This window comes from Pelodiscus sinensis, chromosome 15 (genome assembly GCF_049634645.1).
Source record: "Pelodiscus sinensis isolate JC-2024 chromosome 15, ASM4963464v1, whole genome shotgun sequence".
NCBI lineage: Eukaryota > Metazoa > Chordata > Testudines > Trionychidae > Pelodiscus > Pelodiscus sinensis.
Genome location: NC_134725.1, coordinates 1228664 through 1251223, shown reverse-complemented (window position 1 = coordinate 1251223; position 22560 = coordinate 1228664). Strand labels below are relative to the sequence as shown.

The window sequence follows — 22560 nt, the reverse complement described above, 5'->3', positions numbered from 1 at the left end:
AGTGTAGACGCTCTTTTCCGGCTTTTTTAAAAGCCGGAAAAAAGCGGCGGACATTTTTATTTAAATGCCGCGGGGGATATTTAAATCCCCCGCGGATTTCCCTACGACGACTGGTGAAATTTACATGCCCCTTCCGGAAAAGGGGCCAGTGTAGACGTAGCCTAATAGATTAGTAAGACAGGATTTCCCTTTACAGAAACCATGTTGACTTTTGTCCAACAAATTATGTTCTTCTACATGCTTCACAATTTTATTCTTTACTATTGTTTCGACTAATTTGCCCGGTACTGAAGTTAGACTTACCGGTCTGTAATTGCCCGGATCACCTCTAGAGCCCTTTTTAAATATTGGTGTCACGTTGGCTACCTTCCAGTCATTAGGTACGGAAGCTGATTTAAGGGATAGGTTACAAACCACAGATAATAGTTCAGCAATTTCCCATTTGAGTTCTTTTAGAACCCTTGGATGAATGCCATCTGGTCCCGGAGATTTGTTAACATTAATGTGACGGCTTGCGTGGGTGCGAACACCCCCTCCCGGCGGGGCGGGGGGGGGTTCAGCGGACCCGCCGTCTATGGTTCCCTGTCTTATGACCCGCGGTTTGAGTGCGATCACCCGGCCAAGAGTCCGGCCTGGGGTTCAGCAGACTCGTTGCCCCGGCTCTCCTCTGGAGGCCCCGGGGTCCTAGTCCGAACGGGTGCTATGGGCGAGGGGACGGGGTCGCACCCAGCGGCCTGTACGGAGACAAGGTCCTCGCCGGGGCGAAAAAGTGGGAGGGCTTCGGTTGCTTAGGGTCTTATGGCACAGTTCCCGTCGTCCACTGTACCTCGAGTTGTTCACACCCCGGACGGGGGGTGCCAAGGTTGGGGGTTCGTTGGAGGGAGTGGGGCGTGGGGGACCCGGGCCCACCCTCTCCACCGGGTCCCAGCCCGGGGCCCTAAGTGGGGGAACAACGGGGACGGTCCTCCCACGACAGGTGGGGACTATCCCCGTAACGCACCTGTCCACGGGCGCCAAAAGGACCCCGCCCCGGGCTCCTTCCACTCCCCGCTCCCCTTAGCCCCGTCGGCGTGTCTGCCAGAGGCGCTTACCCCGCCTGAAGCGTCGGCCCCGTCCAGCTGCCGTCGTGCGGGTTTGGGGGCTGGCCTTCCTATCTTCCAACGCGGGGGGGGGGGGTCTCCGCCTGGTAGCGGGGTCGGTGGCGGCTCCTCCGGGTGCCGCCCCGTGCTGTTCTGTCCGGCCGCTTTTCAAGCGGCCCGGGCAAGGACGCCGGGGACGTCAGCTCCGCCCCCTGGGCGTCCGGACGCACCCTGCCGTCAGGGCCCGGACGTGCCACCCTGCTGCTGGCCTTGTGCGGCTCTGTTTGGGTGGCGCGCCATTCGGGTTCCCCGCCCACCTGCTGCAGCCGTTCCTGGCCCCTCCTTCCCTGGCGTGGGGCCGGCCGCTCCGTCCCGGGGTGGGTTGCCCCCCGGTTCAGGTCTCCCCCGCCTCCTGGGTTGCCTGCATGTTCTCCCGGCGTCATTGGGGGGGCGCTCCGTACCCTGGGGTAAGTGCGGACCCGCCTGGGTCCATCACAATTAAGTTTTCCTATTTGTTCCAAAACCTCCCCTAATGACACTTCAATCCGCGACAGTTCCTCAGATTCATCACCCACAAAGGACGGTGCAGATTTGGGAATCTCCCCAACGTCCTCAGCCGTGAAGACTGAAGCAAAGAAATCATTTAGTTTCTCCGCAATGGCTGTATCGTCCTTGATTACTCCTTTTATAGCTCGATCATCTAGGGGACCCACAGGTTTTTTAGCAGGCTTCCTGCTTCTAATGTACTTAAAAAACATTTTGTTATTTCTTTTTGAGTTTTTGGCTAGCTTCCTCAAAGTCTTTTTTTGCCTTTCTTATTACATTTTACACTTGATTTGACAGTGTTTATGTTCCTTTCTATTTATCTCACTAGGATTGGACTTCCACTTCTTAAAAGATACCTTTTTGTCCCTCAGGGTATGTCTACACTACCCTCCTAGTTCGAACTAGCGGGGTAATGTAGGCATACCGCACTTGCAAATGAAGCCCGGGATCTGAATTTCCCGGGCTTCATTTGCAAGTGCGGTATGCCTACATTACCCTCCTAGTTCGAACTAGGAGGGTAGTGTAGACATACCCTCACTGCTTCTTTTACATGGTGGTTAAGCCACAGTGACTCTTTTTTAGGTCTCTTAGTATGTTTTTTAATTTGGGGTATACATTTAAGTTGGGCCTCTATTATGGTGTCTTTAAAAAGTTTCCATGCAGCCTGCAGGGATTTGGCTCTAGTCACTGTGCCTTTTAATTTCTGTTTAACTAACCTCCTAATTTTTGTGTAATTCCCCTTTTTTAAATTAAATGCCAGCGTGCTGGACTGCTGAGGTGTTCTTCCCACCACAGGAATGTTGAATGTTGTTATATTATGGTCACTATTCCCAAGCAGTCCTGTAACGGTTTATTTCCTGGACCTGATCCTGCACTCCACTCAGGACTAAATCGAGAATTGCCTCTCCCCTTGTGGGTTCCTGCACCAGCTGCTCCAAGAAGCAGTCATTTAAGCCATTGAGAAATTTTATCCCCGCTTCTCTTCCTGAGGTGAAATGTATCCAGTCAATATGGGGGTAATTAAAATCCCCCATTATTATAGAGTTCTTTATTTTGGTAGCCTCTCTAATCTCCCTCAGCATTTCAATGTCAGTATCGCTGTCCTGGTCAGGTGGTCGGTAATATATTCCTACTGCTAATTTCTTATTATTGGAGCATGGAATTACTATCCATAGCGATTCTATTGAACATGTTGATTCACTTAATATTTTTATTTCATTTGATTCTACATTATCTTTCACATACAGTGCCACTCCGCCACCCACCTGGCCTGCTCTATCCTTTCTATATATTTTATATCCCGGTATGATTGTGTCCCACAGATTTTCCTCATTCCACCAGGTTTCAGTGATGCCTATTATGTCAATCTCCTCATTTAATACGAGGTACTCTAGTTCACTCATCTTATTAGTCAGACTCCTAGCATTTGTGTAGAAGCACTTTAAAAATTTGCCACTGCTTATTTGTCTGCCCTTCCCTGATGCATTGGATTCCTTTGTATGCGGTTGTTTGTCTGCTCTGGCCCATGGTTTGCCCTCTCCCCTCCTCTCTTTCTGACTACAGCTTAGAGAATCTCTATCAATGGATTCTCCTCTAAGAGAAGTCTCCCTCCGATTTACGTGCATCTCCGCACCAATCGGCTTCCCCCCATCTCTTAGTTTAAAAACTGCTCTACGGCCTTTTTAATGTTTAGTGCCAGCAGTCTGGTTCCACCCTGGTTTAGGTGGAGCCCATCCTTCCTGTATAGGCTCCCCCTCTCCCAAAAGTGTCCCCAGTTCCTAATAAAGCCAAACCCCTCTTCCCTACACCATCATCTCATCCACGCATTGAGACTCTGAAGCTCTGCCTGCCTACCTGGCCCTGCGCGTGGAACTGGAAGCATTTCCAAGAATGCCACCATAGAGGTCCTGGATTTCAGTCTCTTTCCTAGCAGCCTAAATTTGGCCTCCAGGACATCTCTCCTACCCTTCCCTATGTCATTGGTACCTACATGTACCACGACCACCGGCTCCGCCCCAGCACTACACATAAGTCTGTCTAGATGCCTCGAGAGATCCGCAACCTTCGCACCAGGCAGGGAAGTGACTATACGGTTCTCCCGGTCATCACAAACCCAACTATCTATGTTTCTAATGATCGAATCACCCACTGCTATCACCTGCCTCTTCCTAACTGGCATTCCCTCCCCCTCAGAGGTATCCTCAGTGCGAGAGGATACCGCAACATCCTCTGGGAGGAGGGTCCCAACTACGGGATGGTTTCTCTCTGCTCCCATTGAATGCTCTGTTCCCTTGAGACTTTCATCCTCCTTAAGAGCACTGGGGCTCTCAGATTGGAGGTGGGACAGTACTATAGTGTCCCGGAAAGTCTCATCAGCATCTCTCTCTACCTCCCTTAGCTCCTCCAGTTCAGCCCGAACTCGGTCTCTGAGGGTCAGGAGCTCCTTGCAAGGGGTGCACACACATGCCACCCGCGCACCGGGCAGGTAATCATACATGTTACACTCGACGCAATAAACAGGATAGCCCCCACTCTGCTGCTGGGCTTCTGTCTCCATTTTTCTAATGAATAAGTTTAAGTATAATCTGGGATTCTTTTTAAACCTCTGGAATATAGATTATTCTAAGAGTTATGTTTTAAAGAAGGTCAGAAGTCACTAGTGCCCTCTAACCTCCCCCTCCAAACTCCCTGTTAGCTGTTCCTGTTCACAAGCTCCCTGGTTGCTGAGTCACAGGCTTATATAGCTCTGGTAGCCCCTCCCCCTGACTGAGGCTCAGCCAATTAACAGAGGCTTCTAGATTTCAAACCTTTTAGAAGCTCCTTCAAACAAACACAAGCTCAGCACACAGCAAATAACTCCCCCACACACAAACACACTCCAGACAGCCACTTACCACAAGGGTCCCATTTTTACTCCTCTTTCACCTGGAGAACTCCCTCTCCAAACTCCCTGTTAGCTGTTCCTGGTCGCAAGCTGGGGCTGCTGACCCAGTGGCCTCAAAACAGGAGCCAGGAAGCCACTGGCAGCCAGCCCTTCACCGCTCCCCAGGAGCAGGCTGCCAGCTCCCAGGAGCCTGATGGGCTGTAGAAGGCAGGTGCCTTCCTGGTCCAGGGTGGAGATCATGGACCTTATTCAGGTTTGGGGGGGATGCCCCCAATGTCCATGATCTCCGTACTAGACAGAGGAACACGGGTGTCTATGGCAGGATAGCTGCCAGCCTGGCCACCAAAGGCCACATGTGAACCCAGGAGCAGGTTTGCATGAAAATCAAGTTGGTCCGGCGAGACCCCCAACCCTGAGCTTCCCCTCCCCCTTCTTCCCCTTGCTTCCCCCTTCCAGCTCCCTCCTCCCAGGTTTCCCCCTCCCCTCTCCCACCTCCTTTCCCCAGTCTCCCCAGAGGTTCATCCCCCCCCCCCCAGTTTTGTTCAATAAACCCAGTTTCTATTTTTGAACATACGTGTCTGTTATCTGACATCAGGAAGGGGGGCTAGGGAGGGGTAAGTGGAAGGACATGAGGGAGGAATGGGGCACGAGCCCCCGGTGGGGAGGACCGGGGAGGCTCTGAGTGGTCCGCGGGGTGGACGCTCTCCCTCAGTGCCTCCTGGATCTTAACAGCCCCCCGATGGACCCCCCCCCCCCGATGGCAGCCTGCAGCAAATGCAACCGGGCTGATGGCAACGACCCCACGAGACACACCGGCGTGCCCAGGGGCAGCTCTGGCTCCATGTGGCCGAGTGCTGTGGTGTCCCGTGTTCGGGCACTCAGGGCACTCCAAGGCAGGACTGCTTTGCTGTCCCTCATCGAGGTAGACAAGCAAGTGGGGAACCCTGAGAACTGTCTGTCTGGGGTGGGGGTAGGGTCCCTTTAAGCACGGAGCTCAGTTAGCCTCAGGCAGCAGCACTAAGTCCTAACCTGATGCCCTGCCAGCACTGGTTCCAGCCAGCCTTAACTTCGGTTCAGGGTCCACTCAGTGTTGACGTGCTATTTTGAAATAGTTTTTGTATATAGATGCGTTATTTTGAATTAGCTTAATTCGAATTAACTATTTCAAATTAAGTTAATTTGAAATAGCACTGTAGTGTAGACATACCCTAAATTCTTAAGGTGATCCTCCTCGTTCCCACCTGTGACCAGGATGTCGTCAAGATAGCACTGGACTCCTGGCAAGCCACACAAAATCTGGTCCATAGCGCTCTGGAACAAAGCTGGGGCAGAAGTTATTCCGAAGGGTAAGCGACAGTAACGATAAAGCCCTTTATGAGTCACAATAGTCAAGAGCTCTTGGGATTCCTCATCAACTTGCATCTGTAAATATGCTTGACTCATATCAATCTTGCTGAACTTGTGTCCCCCAGCCAGGCCCGCAAAGATGTCATCGATGCGAGGAAGGGGGTATTGCTCTGCACATAACACAGGGTTAACAGTGACCTTAAAATCCCCACAAATCCGAATTGAACCGTCTTTCTTCAATATTGGAATTATTGGATTTGCCCATGGACTATGGGTAACTGGTATTAGGACTCCATTTTTGACTAGGCGCTCCAGGTCTGCTTCAACTTTTGGCCTGATAGCATATGGCACAGTTCTGGCCTTCAGATATTTTGGTTGGCTACCGGGTTTAATGTTCAGTTTCACGGTGATTCCCCTCATACTTCCCAGATCCTCTCCAAAAACAGCAGCATGTTTCTTTAATATATCAGTCAGACCTGTTCCTTCTTTCGTTATCCGGTGCACTTCTGTCCAGTCCAATGGGATCTTCCTAAGCCATGATTTCCCCATTAAGGCTGGGTAATGGCCTTTCACCACAAACAGAGGTAATTCCGCAGTCTGTCTATTTAGTTCCACCTTAACATCAGTAGTGCCCAATAGGGGTACTGCTTCTCCTGTACATGTCTTCAGAACGATCTTTGTTGCCTTAAGTGGAAGATGCTTCAGCTTTTCCTTATACACCGTATCTGAGACCAATGAAACTGCTGCACCAGTGTCCACTTCCATGTGTACAGGTTTGCCATCCAACAGTGGGGTTACCCAGTATTCGTGGGAGACCCCTTCCAAAGACAAAACATAGCACGGCACTACTACTTCAGACATGGTGTAACCTTGATCATCAGGCATCTGCTCGATGGTATGCAGATTTTCCTTTTTGTTCCGCCAGCCCACAGACCTCTTTTTCTTTTGTTTGCAGGCACGCTCAATGTGTCCTTTTTTCCCACACTGTCGACACACTAGGTTCTTACACCAGCATTCTGATGCATGGTGACCTGTCTTACCACAGCGGTAACATTCCTGGCTCCCCACTGTTTTGTGGGTAGGTTCTTGGGATGTTTTATGCACCCTAGGGGGTGCACTAAGGTATTGCACCTCCTGTGTGGCCAGTTCCATGGAGATCGCAATATCAGTGGCCTTCTGTAGGGTGAGCTGAGCTTCTGTTAACAAACGCCTCCGTATAGCTTCACTGTGCAGGCCACACACTAACCTGTCATGTATGGCATCATGTAACATCTCCTTAAATTCACAGTGTTCAGCAAGCTTTTTCAAATTGGCTACCAACTGTACAATTGTTTCACTTTCTTTTTGGTCTCTGTTATGGAACCTAGACCTTTCTGCAATTACCAGTGGTTTTGGAGCATAATGTGACCCCAGGATTTCCACAATGTCACTGTAAGATTTGGTCTCTGGCTTAACAGGGAGCAGCAAACTGCGTAGCAGAGAGTAGGTCTTAGCCCCTACAACACTTAAAAATATTGGCACCTTCTTCTCTTCTTTAATGTCATTTGCAATAACCAAAAGTTCAAAACGCTCAGTATATACCTGCCATTGCTCTAAAGTCTCCTCAAAAGGTCCCAGTGGCCCTGTAAGTGTAGCCATGGCTGCTGCAACTCCCCCTTTTTTTTCCTTTTTCAGTCTCTGGGCTCCTTGATCTTAGTTTGTTTGCACAGTGTAGCAGTCAGTTCTTACCCCCACCTTCGGGTATGTCTACACTACCCCCCTAGTTCGAACTAGGGGGGGTAATGTAGTCATACGGAGTTGCAAATGAAGCCCGGGATTTGAATTTCCCGGGCTTCATTTGCATAAAGCCGGCCGGCGCCATTTTTAAATGCCGGCTAGGTCGGACCCCGTGCCGCGTGTAGCCGCGCGGCACGGGATCCGACCTAGCCGGCATTTAAAAATGGCGCCGGCCGGCTTTATGCAAATGAAGCCCGGGAAATTCAAATCCCGGGCTTCATTTGCAACTCCGTATGACTACATTACCCCCCCCTAGTTCGAACTAGGGGGGTAGTGTAGACATACCCTTCCAGAACAGCCCCCTCCAAAAAAAGTTTGTTTTCTTACATTGACTTCTATTTCTTTTGTTGCTGGAAGCAGCACAGGTATCCCACCCTCGTCGCCACTTGTTATGCCATGGGGACTTTCACAGTATAGGAAGAAATCAATGGAAATGCAGTGAGCTTGAGTAGTTGCAAGTGTCCATTTTATTGCATAACACAGAACTAACTAGAACAAGCCCAAACTAGCTGGGCTGACCCCAGTGACCTAACTCAGTTACTATAACAACAAGATCAATATCTACAACCCAATACACAACAATCATGGTATCTCTCTTCTTGCTGTTGCAGGCAGAATTCTGGCATGGGTCCTTGCAACCCATCTTCTGCCCCTGTCAGAAGAAATTTTACCAGAGTCATAGAGTGGCTTTGGATTATGTCGCAGAACTGGGGAAATGAACTTAATTGCACAGCAGCTGCAAGAGAATTGTCAGTAGCAAAACCGACCACTGTACATGGCTTTTATTGATTAACTAAAGCCTTTGATTCAGTGAATCACCATGCCCTTTGGGCTGTACTTTTGAAGATTGGATGTCCTGACAAATACATCCATGTCCTAAAGTTGCTTCGTGACAACATGAAAGCGACTGTTCTGAGCAGCACTGGCTCCCAGAGTGAACCTTTCAAAGTACGAACAGGAGTCAAACAGGGCCGTATCATCGCCCCAGCCATGTTTGCAGTCTTTATTGCTGTCATTTTCTACCTAATTGCTGGGGAGCTCCCAGCTAGCGTTGAAATCATCTACAGAATGGAAGGAAAGCTGTTTAGGCTTAGTAGGCTGAAAGCTAAGAGTAAGATTTCTGCCACATCTATTGTGGAACTTCATTGTCATCAGCATACTGCAGTTTTTGCACACTCTGAGAGAGATCTTCAAACTATCTTGAGTGTGTTTGCTGATGCTTACACATGTCTTGGAGCACTTTGGTCTTCTTGATGTTATGACCATCAGCCCTCTCCAAATGAGGTACCATATGGCCCATCTATTAAAATCAACGGAGAGGCACTGGAGAATGTAGATCATTTTCTCTATCTTGGATGAAAGAAAGCTTCCAACGCAGATATTGATGTAGAAATCTAGCATCATCTGAGCTGTGCCAGTAGTCTTTGCTCGTTTACGGCACAGGGTTTTTGAAGATCATGACATTCGGACAGACACCAAACTTCTTGTCTATCAACACGTCATTCCAACACTATTGTATGGGTCTGAAACCTGGACAACCCACAGACATCACTTGAAAGTCCTTGAGAGGTATCACCAACACTGCCTCCGCAAGATCTTGAAGATCAAATGGGAAGACAGGCGCACTAACATCAGTGTTCTGGAAGAGGCAAAGACCACCAGTATCGAGGCAATGATCATCTGTCAGCAACTTTGCTGGACTGGTCACATTGTTCAGATCCCAGACCATTGCCTCCCAAAACAGGTCCTGTTTTCTTAGCTGAAAGAAGGGTACCATAATGTGGGAGAACAACCGAAGCATTACAAGGACTTGCTAAAGAAATGCAACATTGATGTTGGAACTTGGGAGACACTCGCCCAGGATCGTTCAAAATGGAGAGGTCCTATGCAATGGCTCGCTGCATTTTGAACTTTCCTGCCGACAAGCTGAAGAGGAGAAGAGGTGCAGGAGGAAGGGGAGACTGGCTTCCAGTCATGGTCAGCAGCCTCCTGCTCATCTGTCCTCACTGTAACAGAACATGTGGTTCAAGGATCAGCCTTATCAGCCACTTGAGGGTCCACAACTCCCATGGAAGATGATCATACTCAGCAACGAGTGATCGCCCATCATCACCCATCATGCTGCCCTACCACCTGCAACCCCGTCAAGGAGGAGGAAGAGGAGGAGACCCACAAACTGGACTTGTGGAGGGGGTTTATTTCCAAGACTGAGCCTTTCATCACCTGTGCTTCTGGGATGGTGGTAACTTGAGTTGTCGCGAGGGGGGCTGGGGGAGAGGCACGGAGCCCTTTCCCCACTACTCCAGCTGCCCCCCGTCTGCCGCCACCATCTCCACCGCCCCCAAACTCCACTTACCACCTGGACCTGCTCTTTGCCCCTTGACTGGGCTAGCTGCTTCACCCCCCCTCCAAATGGGTGAGAGAGTGTGACCCCACGAGCGCTTGTGGGCACACTCCCCTCCCCTTAGACTTGGTCCCCCTCCCTCAGCTGCATTTGGCTGTGGGGGCTCCCCTACCCCTTGCTTCACCTCCCCTTGCTCTTCCACCATAGCAGCTTGCCCCCTGCTGCCTGCCCCACACTGGTAGTCCAGTTTTCCCCCCTTCCCTGCTACAGCCCTCCTTGAAAGTTTGTTTGTTTAGTTACCTGACCCACCTAGCTTGCTGTGAAACCTGCCTCGCCCTTCCAGCAGTTGCCTTCCCCAGTGCTCCACCTACCCTGCCCTCTACCTGCTCAGAGCTTGTTCTCCCCAGCCTCCCATTAGCCCCCTGCCTACTGCCCAGTGTGCCTTGGTCCTCTCCCTGAGTGCTTGTGTCCCCTCCCTCCCTTTTTAGATATTGACCCCACCGCCCCTTGATGCTTTCATAGATCCCTGTCCCAGTGCAGCTGGAAGAGCTGGCACCCCCGCCCTGCATCTGTGACTTCACCTCCTGTTTTATCAGAATACTGCCCTCCTCCTCTGCCTCCAGCCTTGCAGGGAGGAGTGGTTGCTACCCCCTTCCCCTTGGTTGCCTCATTCGCACCCTTCCCCCACTGGCACCCTCCCTCCCTGCATTATCATAGAATTATAGAACCATAGAGCTGGAAGAGACCTCAGAAGGCCATCAAGTCCAGCCCCCTGCCCAAGGCAGGACCAATCCCAATTAAATCAACCCAGCCAGGGCTTTGTCAAGCCGAGACTTAAACACCTCTAGGGATGGAGACTCCACTACTTCCCTAGGTAACCCATTCCAGTGCTTCTCCACCCTCCTAGTGAAATAGTTTTTCCTAATATCCAACCTAGACCTCTCCCACCACAACTTGAGACCATTGCTCCTTGTTCTGCCATCTGTCACTACTGAGAACAGCCTCTCTCCATCCTCTTTGGAACCTCCCTTCAGGAAGTTGAAGGCTGCTATCAAATCCCCCCTCACTCTTCTCTTCTGCAGACTAAATAGACCCAACCCCCTCAGCCTCTCCACGTAGGTCACATGCTCCAGCCCCCTAATCATTTTGGTTGCCCTCCGCTGGACCCTCTCCAATGCATCCACATCGTTCCTTTAATTGGGGGCCCAGAACTGGACACAATACTCCAGATGTGGCCTCACAAGAGCCGAATAAAGAGGAATAATCACATCTCTGGATCTACTGGCAATGCTCCTCTTAATGCAACCTAATATGCCATTAGCCTTCTTGGCTACAAGGGCACACTGTTGACTCATATCCAGCTTCTCATCCACTGTAATCCCCAGGTCCTTTTCTGCCGAACTGCTACTTAGCCATTCGGTCCCCAGCCTATAACTATGCTTGGGATTCTTCCGTCCCAAGTGCAGGACTCTATACTTGTCCTTGTTGAACCTCATCAAATTTCTTTTGGCCCAATCCTCCAATTTGTCTAAGTCACTCTGGACTCTATCCCTGCCTTCCAGCGTATCTATCTCTCCCCCTAACTTAGTGTCCTCTGCAAACTTGCTGAGGGTGCAATCCATCCTCTCATCCAGGTCATTAATAAAGATGTTGAACAAAACCGATCCTTGGGGCACTCCGCTAGAAACCGACCGCCATCCTGACATTGAGCCGTTGATCACTGCCCACTGGGCCCAACCTTCCAGCCAGCTTTCTATCCATCTTACCGTCCATTTATCCAATCCACATTCCCTTAACTTGCTGGTAAGAATATTGTGGGAGACCGTATCAAAAGCCTTGCTAAAGTCAAGGTATATCACATTCACTGACTTTCCCATGTCCACAGAGCCAGTTACCTCATCATAGAAGCTAATCAGATTGGTCAGGCACGACTTGCCCTTCATGAATCCATGTTGACTATTCCTGATCACCTTCCCCTCTTCCAAGTGCTTCAAAATGGATTCCTTGAGGCTCCCCTCCATGATTTTACCGGGGACTGAGGTAAGGTTGACTGGTCTGTAGTTCCCTGGATTGTCCTTCTTCCCTTTTTTAAAGATAGGCACCACTTTTGCCTTTTTCCAATCATCCGGGATCTCTCCTGATCTCCACGAGTTTTCAAAGATAATGGCCAAAGGCTCCGCAATGACATTTGCCAACTCCCTCAGTACCCTCGGATGCATTAAATCCAGACCCATGGATTTATGTACATTTAGCTTTTTAAAATAGTTCCCAACCTGTTCCCGCTTTCAGTTTAGCGGGAAGGAGTGGTTGCTTTCCCCAGCTTCCCAGTCATGCCCCCCCCCCCCGCTGCGTCCCTGCCCCTCTCCCTAGTGCCCTCCTCGTCTGCCTCCAGTCTAGCGGCGAGGAGTGGTTAGCCCACCACTCCTTCCCCTCCCACCCCCCCATTGAAACCCTCCTCCCCTACCAGCAGCTTGGTGTGGGGGATTGGCTGACCCTCATTCCCCTCCCCTGCTGTCAGTGCCTCATCCAACCCTTCCCCTCATGATGGAGGAGGTCTCTGCCCCTTTCCCCATCCCTGCCAACCCCATGGTCCCCCCATTACCTCCAGCCCCGAAGACCCCTGCAGCTGACTTCCCAACCACCCGTCCGGACTCTACCACTGCCATAGCCAACGCTCCCCCCAATTGTGGGGGAGCACCCCCCCATGGCCAGTAAAAAGGGCCAAGGGAAGAAGGGAAAGGCCCGGCCCGGAAGGCCAAACCTCCTGCAGCTGAGGCCGCCCTGCCCACCGCAGCCCCACCACCCGCTACGACCCCTCCTTCCCCTGCTGTTCCCCCCACCAGCTCTGGGGGTGTTCCACCTGCAACCCCCAGAGCGTATGCCCAGGTGGCCACAACCACCCCACGCACCACTGCATCCTCTTTCCCAACCACCATCTCCAGCTCCATCCCTGGTGGCTGAGGCCCCTTCCCCACCTTGACTGGGAAGTACGGCGTCTGCTGCCTCCTGGTCCTCGCCTCGTCCCACGTCGAAATGTATGTGTGGGTGTTGGCAAGGGTGGTGAGGTCTTCGGCCGTGGCGGCAGCCTCCAAAATGTACAGGAAAGTGGTGTTCTTTCTTTCCCTGGAGGCTGCTGCACAGGAGGCAGTGGAGAGGGGCCTGGCGGTGGGGGGCGTGCATGTGCCCCTCAAGCCACTGGAGGACCTGGGCATACAGGTGGTCCTAACCTCTGTCACGCCCTTCCTACCCAATGATGCCCTGTTGCCTGCTCTCTCCATTCTGGGGAAGCCGATTTCCACCATCAGCCCTCTCCTGTTGGGCTGAAAGGACCCCACCCTCCATCACATCCTGTCCTTCCACCGACAAGTGCAGGTTCAACTGCTACCGGTGGCGCTTGACAGGGTGGCACTTGATGGGTCCTTCCCGGTGCCCTACCAGGGGGCCCATTACTGGGCCCACTACTCCTTGGGGGAGACCCAGTGCTTCCTTTGCCGGGCAACAGGGCATGTCCAAAGGGACTGCCCCCTGGCCCGGTCTGAAGAGGTGTCCAGGACCCCTGAGGCCCAGCAGGGGGCTGGCCTTAACACCATCGGCCCCCCTGGTAGTCCGGCCTCTGCGGCTGCCCCTCTTCCTTCTGCCAACAGCTTTGCTCAGGCCCTGGGGGTGACCCCCGCCCAGACGTGCCCTACTGCCCTGAAGCAAGGGGCGCGTATTGACTCTGGCTATTAGGCCCTGTGGCCTTGAAGTCAGGAGGGCTTATTGACTGTGGCCAGTAGGCCATTTAGCTCGTCAGGTAGGACTACTCACGGACTTAGAGGTGTGTAAGGTATAAGAGACTCATGGAGTGAGACGGCCATCGGTCCGGCAACCAATCAGGTGGCGACCGCACTCCAGAATAGCCCTATTCCTGTGACAGGGTGGGCACATGCCGCTACGTGTGGTGGAGAATGTGTGCAATATCCCGGACCTTCTGAGAGGTCCAGAGTGAGGACGAGACTGCCCAGTCCCCAGTGCAGAGAAGGTGATGGAGATGGAGAAGTTGCTGTAATGGTTATTAGAAAATCAGCAACAGCAAGAGGCCCAGCACCAACAGCAGCAGGCACAATTAATACAACAGCTGACCCAACAACATCAGTTAGATAGTGCAGCAACAGGAGCAACAACTACTACTATTCTGGGAGCTGACGACCCAACACCAGACCCAACAAGAAGACCTGCTGCAACGGGTGACCACAATGTTGCAACCCAGGGGTCCACCCAGTCCTGGGGCTATTGGGACAGCTACTAGTAATGCTGGACTGGGGTTTCCCTTCTGGCTGACAAAGATGGGGCTGGGGGATGACCCTGAGGCATTCTTAGTCACTTTTGAGTGGGTTGCCTTAGCCGCTGCTTGGCCCCAAGTACATTGGGCTACCCTATTGGCCCCGTATTTGGTGGGAACAGCCCAGATCACATAGCGTATCCTAGACGCCCGGGATGTGCTTGAGTATACGAAGGTGAAGACAGCCATTTTAGACAGTGCCAGTGTTAGTCCCGAGACCTACCGCCAGAAACTACGGAAAGAAGGCTACCCTCTGGGGCCACGACCCTGGGCCGTGGCCCAGAGAATCTGAGACCACTGTTGGAGGTGGCTGAACCCAGAAGGCTTGACTGGGCCTCAAGTTGCTGAAATGGTAGCCCTGGAACAATTTGTGCAAGTGCTGCCTCCAGGAGCCAAAGAGTGGGTACAGCGACACCGGCCAACTACCCTGACGGCTGCTGTAAGCCTAACAGAGGACTACCTTGCTGCGGAAGAAACCAGGACCACCACTAGATGGCCGGGGAGCCCCAAACAACAAGAAGAACCAGGATGGAAGCAACCCCAGAAGACAGAACCAGAGAGGCTTCTTCACACTCATTCCCCCCAGCAGGGCGAGACGGGCCGAGCAGACCACCTGGGAGCAGGGAGACGGGGCACCCCAGAGATGACGGAGAGACCAGCACCAGGGGAGAGCGAGGCCCCCAAAGGAGGAGGTACGGTCCACCAGCCCCTGGGATGCTTGTTGGGAGTGCGGCCAACGAGGGCACTTCCGGAAGGACTGCCCGTACATGGACTGCAACTACGGGCAGGTCTGGGTGGCTGGCCGTCGGGCATGGGAAACCCAGCCCCGCAAGCTGATGATCCCTGTGACCGTAGAAGGTGTGGAGGCCACTGCTTTGGTAGACTCTGGCTGCAGCCAGACCATTATACGAGAAGGTTTGGTACGGGGTCTCAAGTTGGTTGGAGAGTCGCTCAACCTTCAGTGTATTCACGAAGAGGTGCGCCCGTATCCAACTGCCTGGGTAGACTTTGAAGTCCGGGGCCAAAGAGAGCATCTCCAGGTAGGAGTGGCCCCCCCAACTAACCTACCCAGTGGTGTTAGGACGAGACTGGCCACAATTTCGAGAAGTAGTGAGGAACTGTGACTACTGTCCCACAAAGAAGTGACAGCCTAGGACATTAGGACTTCCCGTGGAGACAGACCCTCAAGAAGGCAGCTCTAATCCTCCAAGTCTCATGATGGCTCTGAACCCCGATAGAGATGCCCCAGAGGAAGCTATCTAGGGAGAGCTAGAGAGGGAAGACCAAACCCTGAGCCAGGCATGGGAGCAGGCTACAGCTCACAACCCAGGAGAAATAGAGGGGACGAGGTGCTCACAGGGGCCGCACTTCGAGATATAGAAGGACTGTCTGTATCGGGTGGTGGACGACCCCCACACTCAGGACAAGATACACCAGTTATTAGTCCTTTGGAGGCTGAGCCAAGGCCTCCTTCACTTGGCACATGCCACCCCTTGGTCCAAACATCTGGGCAGGGAAAAGACCCTCCAACGAATGGCCCGGCAGCTCTTCTGGCCTGGTATACATCAGGAGGTTAGAGATTACTGTGCCTCCTGTCCTGAATGCCAACGAGCTGGGCCTAAGGGCATACCCAAAGTCCCCCTTATACCCATGCCGGTCGTAGGGGTGCCTTTTGAGCGAGTGGGAGTGGACCTGGTGGGTCCCCTAGAGAAAAGTAAGACAGGAACCGGTTCATATTGGTAATAGTAGATAAAGCGACTAGGTACCCAGAGGCCGTGCTATTGTGGGTCGCTACTGCGAAGAATATAACAAATGAGCTGGTGAAAGTATTCGCAAGGGTAGGCATCCCCAAGGAGATTTTGACTGACCAGGGTACCAACGTCTCATCTAAACTAATTGCGGAATTATGCCGCCTCATGCACATCAGAATCCTCTGAACATTAGTCTACCATCCCCAAATGGATGGACCCGTAGAGAAGTTTAACAGCACCCTCAAATTGATGCTATGAGAGTTCATGGAAGAAGACCCACACCATTGGGACACCCTCCTTCCAGCCCTACTCTTCGCCATAAGGGAGGTACCCCAAGCCTCGACAAGGTTCTCCCCCTTCGAACTCCTCTACAGAAGACAACCCATAGGGATACTGGACCTGTTAAGGGAGGACCGGGAGGCCCAGGAGACGCGGGTACTCGGCACCATGCAATACGTGTTGAGATGCAGAGAACAGCTTCAAACACTAGGTGCCTTCGCACACCAGAATCTAATACAGGCACAGTAAAGGCAAGAACAACAATATAATCGGGGGGCTAGGGCCCATAACTTTGAACCAGGGAATAGGGTATTGCTACTTTTACCATCTAATGAGTCAAAGCTTCTGGCTAAGTGGCAAGGCGTCTTGGAAGTGGTGTGGCGTGTGGGACCAGTAGACTATGAACTAAGACTGCCAGGACGAATAAAGGAGACGTGCACCTACCATGTGAACCTGTTGAAAGCCTGGAAGATGCAGGAGGTGATGTTTATTGCCCCAGCGCCATCAGAATCTGATCTGGGCCCTCTGGCAGGGGAACCCCTAGACCAGAAGCCTGCAGAGATGGGGGAAGGCCTCAGCCCAAGGCAATGGAGCCAGCTGCAGGACCTCCTCGGGGCCTTCCAAGATGTCTTGTCCACACAAGACAAATCTGATCCACCATCACATCATATATATATATAGTAGCCCAATGTCTGTGACTCTGTAACGCTGAAATGCTGGCTGTTGCCTCAGTCACATCCGCCTCCTGCCGTGGCATTCAGCTGACTTTTGCACCGCTCAGCTGGGCCACCGCAGGGGAGCAAGCGGCATAAGCGGCCGTTTGGGCGCTGCAATCCCCATGCAGCACCCCCTGTGCTGGACGAGTGAAAGGGTGAGGAAAGGGCGCCCGGGAGAACTGGCCCCTAGGAGGGGCAGAGTAGGAGGCGGCCCAGGGCAGGGTCGCGTAGCCTGTGAGCGGGTGTGTTTAGGGGCACTACCCCCACCCGCTGAGCAGGGACCGGCAGTCCCTGCCTTAGGGCCCTGGGCCGGGGTTTGGAGTGAGGGAGGGCCCGAACCCCCCTACTCCGCCTGCTGGGGCATAGCAAGACGCACCAGTGAGACAGGCAGCCCAGGGCACCGTCGAAAGCAGAGCAACTCTGGGACCAGTGGGGCGAGGCACGGGACGAGTTTGGGGGTGCTGAGCCACAGGAGGTACACAATAAAGAGGGTGACGGGAACCCACCAACTGTTGGGGTAGCGTGGTCCTTTTTACAGGGTCCTTCGTGATTGGCTGCTGCCCGCTTGCTGCTGCTGTACCAACACGTGCAACCCCATCAAGGATAAGGAGAGACCCACAAACTGGACTCGTGGAGGGGGTTTGTTTCCAAGACTGAGCCTTTTATCACTTGTGCTCCTGGGGTGGTGGTAACTTGAGTTGCTGCGAGGGGGACAAGGGGAGAGATGTGGAGCCCTCCCCCCATTCCAGCTGCCCCCCCTTTCTCGTGCCACCACACCAACCCCCTTTTACCACCTGGACCTGGTCTTTGCCCCTCGGCAGGGCTAGCCACTTTGCCCCTCCTTTCCACCTGGGAATGTTTTGCAGCAGCAGGTGAGAGACTGACCCCACGAGTGCTTATGGGTGCATTCCCCTTCCCCTTGGACTCATGCCCCCTCCCTCAACTACATTTGGCTTATGGGTCTCCCCTACCCCTTGTTTCACCCCCTTGCTGCCCCACCCTTGTAGCCCAGTTTGTACTTCCCTTTGTCCCTGCTACAGCCCTCCCTGAAAGTTTTAGTTACCTGCCCCACCCGACTTCCACCCAGTTTGTTTGCCTGCCCCACCCCACCCCGGTTAGCCCTCTGTGGTGCCTGCCCAGCCCTTCAAGCACTTGCCTTCCCCAGTGCTCCACCCACCCTGCCCTCTACCTGCTCAGAGCTTGTTCCCCCCAGCCTCCCATTAGCCTACTGACCAGTGCGCCCTTGTCCCCCTCCCTCAGCACTCATGTTGTCCCTTCCCTATCTTTTTAGATAGTGACCCTCCCCCTTGATGCTTTAATATGCCTTCCCTGTCCCAGTGGAGCTGGATGAGCCAGCAATCCCCCCCACACACACCTGTTGTGACCTCCCCCCCACACACACCTGTTGTGACCTCCCCCCATTGTATCCTACTAGCACCCTCCTCCTCTGCCTCCAGCCTTGCAGGGAGGAGTGGTTGCTGCCCCCTTCCCCCACTGGCACCCTTCCTTTCTGCATACAATCTAGCAGGAGAGAGTAGTTGCCTCTCCACTTGCACCTGCCCCCCCCCCCCAGCAACATTCATGGGGCTGTCTCATTCCCAGCAGTTGCAAGCGGCTCTCGGGTGGTTTTTGTGTCCCCCATTCCCTAGGGGCTGCCTTGTTCCCTCCACTGCCCACTCCCTCACCGGGGATGGGGATGGGCAGTGTGGTGCCACCATTCTTGGCAGTGCACTAGGGATCTGACCCCTGTTTCCCATCTCTGTGGCCCACAAGATCTACCCGGGGGTCCCGATGGAGGACGGTGGCAAACCTAGCACCTTGACCCCCACAGCACTGAAGGCTGATCTGTGCCAGTTCCTTGCACATACCCACAGGGCCAAGGACAAGGTACAGCTTGCCCTTTGGCACTGGGGGGACTTCAACCATGTCCTCTAGGCCACGAGGGCCCTTTTGCAGGAGGGGAGAGGGACCAAGAGGCAGGACATTGTGGCCTACCTTTAGATTGTAAAGGATTGGCCCAGCATGCTCTTTTGGGTAAGATCTGAGGTATAAAGTGATCTGGGATTGTGGATGGTTTTTGGGGACTGGGAAAACCTGTTTAGAGTTTGGTCTTATAACCTCTCACCTGTGTAAGGTGGGTGCTGTTTGTGGCACAGGGAAGTCTGGGGTGTCTAAAGGGGTTTGCTTGTGAGGCTTCCTGCTGGCTAGGGTGGCAGCTGAAGTACTCGGTGTGCCTGGTTTGGTGCCTTTTAGGGAAGGACCTCAGTTTTGAGCTGTAAGTAGCCCTGGTTTGGAGCAATTCACCCTGTATTGACCCTCTCAGTAGTGCCCCAGCCCACCTGGTATATTATAGTGGCGTAGTCGTGCTTGGATCCACAGAACCTGGTCAATTGAGCTTTGGATCAGGACCCCATGCTATTCTAAATTTAGATTTTGGATTTGGGAGTTTGGTTGGTTAAAGAGCAATTTCAATGAGTCAGCAACAATATGAGGGTCTTTGCAGAAAGGCTCTGGAGGATTTGTGCTGGGAGAAAGGTATTGCCTTTAGGAAGAAAGCTACTAAGCCAGAACTCAGATCTTTGCTAATAATCAGTGACCAGCAGGCAAGAGAGCAGCCCCCACCTAATGTCACAAATGCTGTTGCAGAAGCTTTTAAGAGTGCAGCAGGCACTGAAGAAGGTGAAACTTGAACATGAAAGAGAACTTGCAGACCTGCGTCAAAAGACAAAAGAAAGGGATGCTGAACTGAAGAAAGAGGCCCACAGCAGACGAATGGAAGTTCTGGTGGCTCAAGAGAAATCCAGGCAACTTCAGCTACAAGTGCTTGAGGAGCAGCAAAAGTTACAGTGCCCTGACAGCCCAACCTCTCTGGACAACAGGAGTTGGGAAAGGATGTGGCCTATTTACAAAGATAATGAGGATATAGAAGACTTTTTGGACACCTTTGAACACATCTGCAGTGTGAACGGGATCCCAGATGACTAGTGCATGCCTGTCCTGATGACCAGATTGACTGACTGGTAAAGCCAGGGAGGTATTTAATGAATTGGGGGGGAACAAGAAGCTTTAGAGTATGGGCGGTTTAAAGATTCTGTATTAAGATGGTTCAGGGTCACTCCTGAATCTCACCAGGTTAAATTTTGAAAGTTTAAAACGTCTAGTGACTTTATTGATGTGGAGTGTGCTCACAACCTGATAGGCTTTGTTAAAAAGTGGGTTGTGGTGGGTGAAAGCTTATGGGAATTTTGAGAAACTTCTGGATTTAATCACATTGGAAAATGTTTAGGTATTGTTCCTGACCATGTCAGAGAACCTGTTTGTGATCGGGAGCCTGAGTCAGTCCGGTGGGCTGCAGAGTTTGTGGATGCACATACCCAAAATAGGGCTTGAGAAGGGTGCAACCCTCGTAAGAGAAATCTCTATTCTCCCCAGTCCAGGAGAAGAGAAGGGTTTCAAGGTGGAACCAGCCCCACTTCTACTTGAAAAGCTCATGCCCAAAACAACTCCTACTCTAAGGGAAGGCAAGTGGTGTGTCATTTGTGTGGGCCACCTGGACACATCAGGTGAGAATATCCAGGAGTAGCAAATGAGTCACCAGGCCCAGTAATGCTAATCCTGTTCTTCTGAACACCCAGGCAGGCCCCACAGAGCCCAGTGCTGGGGCCCTGTGTGCAAATTCTGTTTTTGTTGTCTCTAAAAGGCTTGACCTCAAAACTCACCTTAGAGCTAGATATGGGAACCATAATGCTGAGTTCATCAGTGGTGCTGAGGTGAATGGAGTAGGGTGTGAGGCCTGGAGAGACACTGCAGCAGAGATTACTCTGGTCAGAGCCAGCCTGTTCAGAGAGGAAGATTACTTGTCAGGAGAAGGCCTGACTGTTGCAGCCTTGTCTGAGTACTTCGTAACAGTGCCTTTAGCTAAAATCCATCTTAAATGGAAGGCGTTTGAGGGCATCATGGTTGTGGGAGTGAAAAACACAATCCCTAAGGATCTCATGATTGGGAATGGTATTAAAGCTATGTTCAGTCAGTGTCCTGGATGGAGCACAGGAGAGAAACGATCCTGAGCCTTTGTTAGGGGCAGTGACTTGCCTAGCAAAGGTTTCCCTTAAGAATAGTGATAGAAATGTAGCCGTGTTAGTCTGGGGTAGCTGAAGCAAAATGCAGGACTATGTAGCACTTTAAAGACTAACAAGATGGTTTATTAGATGATGAGCTTTCGTGGGCCAGACCCACTTCCTCAGATCAAATAGTGGAAGAAAGTAGTCACAACCATATATACCAAAGGATACAATTTAAAAAAATGAACAAATATGAAAAGGACAAATCACATTTCAGAACAGAGGGGGGATGCGGGGGGGGGGGGGGAGGAAGGTAAATGCCTGTGAGTTAATGATATTAGAGGTGGGGAAGGGGAGATGTCTGTGAGTTAATGGTATTAGAGGTGATAATTGGGGAAGCTATCTTTGTAATGGGTAAGGTAGTTGGGGTCTTTGTTCAGCCCCCTGCGGAGAGTGTCGAATTTTAGCATGAATGCCAGGTCAGAGGATTCCCTTTCAAGTGCAGATTTGAATGTCTTCTGAAGTAGGATGCATGTGATTAGGTCATTGAGACAGTGTCCTTTCTGGTTGAAATGGCAAGAAACTTTTTTCTTTGTGATCCTGTCTAATATCTGTTTTGTGGGCATTGATTCTTTGGCGAAGTGTCTGAGACGTTTGTCCAATGTACATAGCAGACGGACACTTTCGGCACATGATAGCATAGATTATATTTCTGGAGGCGCAGGTTCCCTTAAGGTTTGCCTGAGACAGATAGCTCTGTGTCTGTACAGAAGGCAGTGTCTGTGAATGAGGGCTCTGAATGCCTGCCTAATGTCTCAGTGGTGAGGCTGGAATTAGAAGCAGGCCAGGGAGAACCCAGTGATCAGGAAAGTGTTGCTCTGCAGCAGTTCGCACTGGCTGGCCAGGGTGAGGTCCTAACTGAGGAAAAAGATTGAGCGCTTGAGGGTGATGGATTGTTGGCTGGTGAAGCTTGTGAAACTGAACTGGCACAAGCTGAAAGCGATTTGTGTGAGGGAGCTCAGTGTGAGCAGCCTCTGTGTGTGGAGACTGGCAGTTTGGCTGCTGGGAGGGGCAGCGTGTCAGTGAAAGAAGCTGTCTTGGTTGCCAGGTGTGTGTCTGAGATCAGCTGGGGGGTTGGGACAAAGGAAAGTGTCTCCAGTTGTCTGTCTGTGTATGGCAGCAGCATGCCTGAGGGGGAAGGGTTTCTTCCTAGTCCTTTGTCTGCAGAAGGTGCCTGTCAGCCTGGGATAGCTGAGGACAGTGCCGTGATCCCAGAGTTGGTTCTGGATATAGCTGAAGCCCAGAAAGGGAAAGGCCCTAAGTTGGTGTTTGCTGGTAAGAGTGATGCTGTGACTGGGGTAGGTCCAGTCAGTGTCCTGTCAGGATCCCAGAGATCAGACAGTTCTGGTGCTTGTGTTTTGCCTGTTGCCGGTGTGTTGCTGGGGGAGGGGAAAGT

The 22560-nt window shown here is 52.1% G+C and overlaps 1 protein-coding gene across 1 annotated transcript in view; it reads right to left on the bottom strand.

Annotated features, from left to right (window-relative positions):
* The window catches only part of LOC112547596 (BICD family-like cargo adapter 1), a 281178-nt gene that overhangs the window by 83701 nt on the left and 174917 nt on the right, over positions 1 to 22560 (bottom strand). The gene's annotated exons all lie outside the window — the stretch shown is intronic.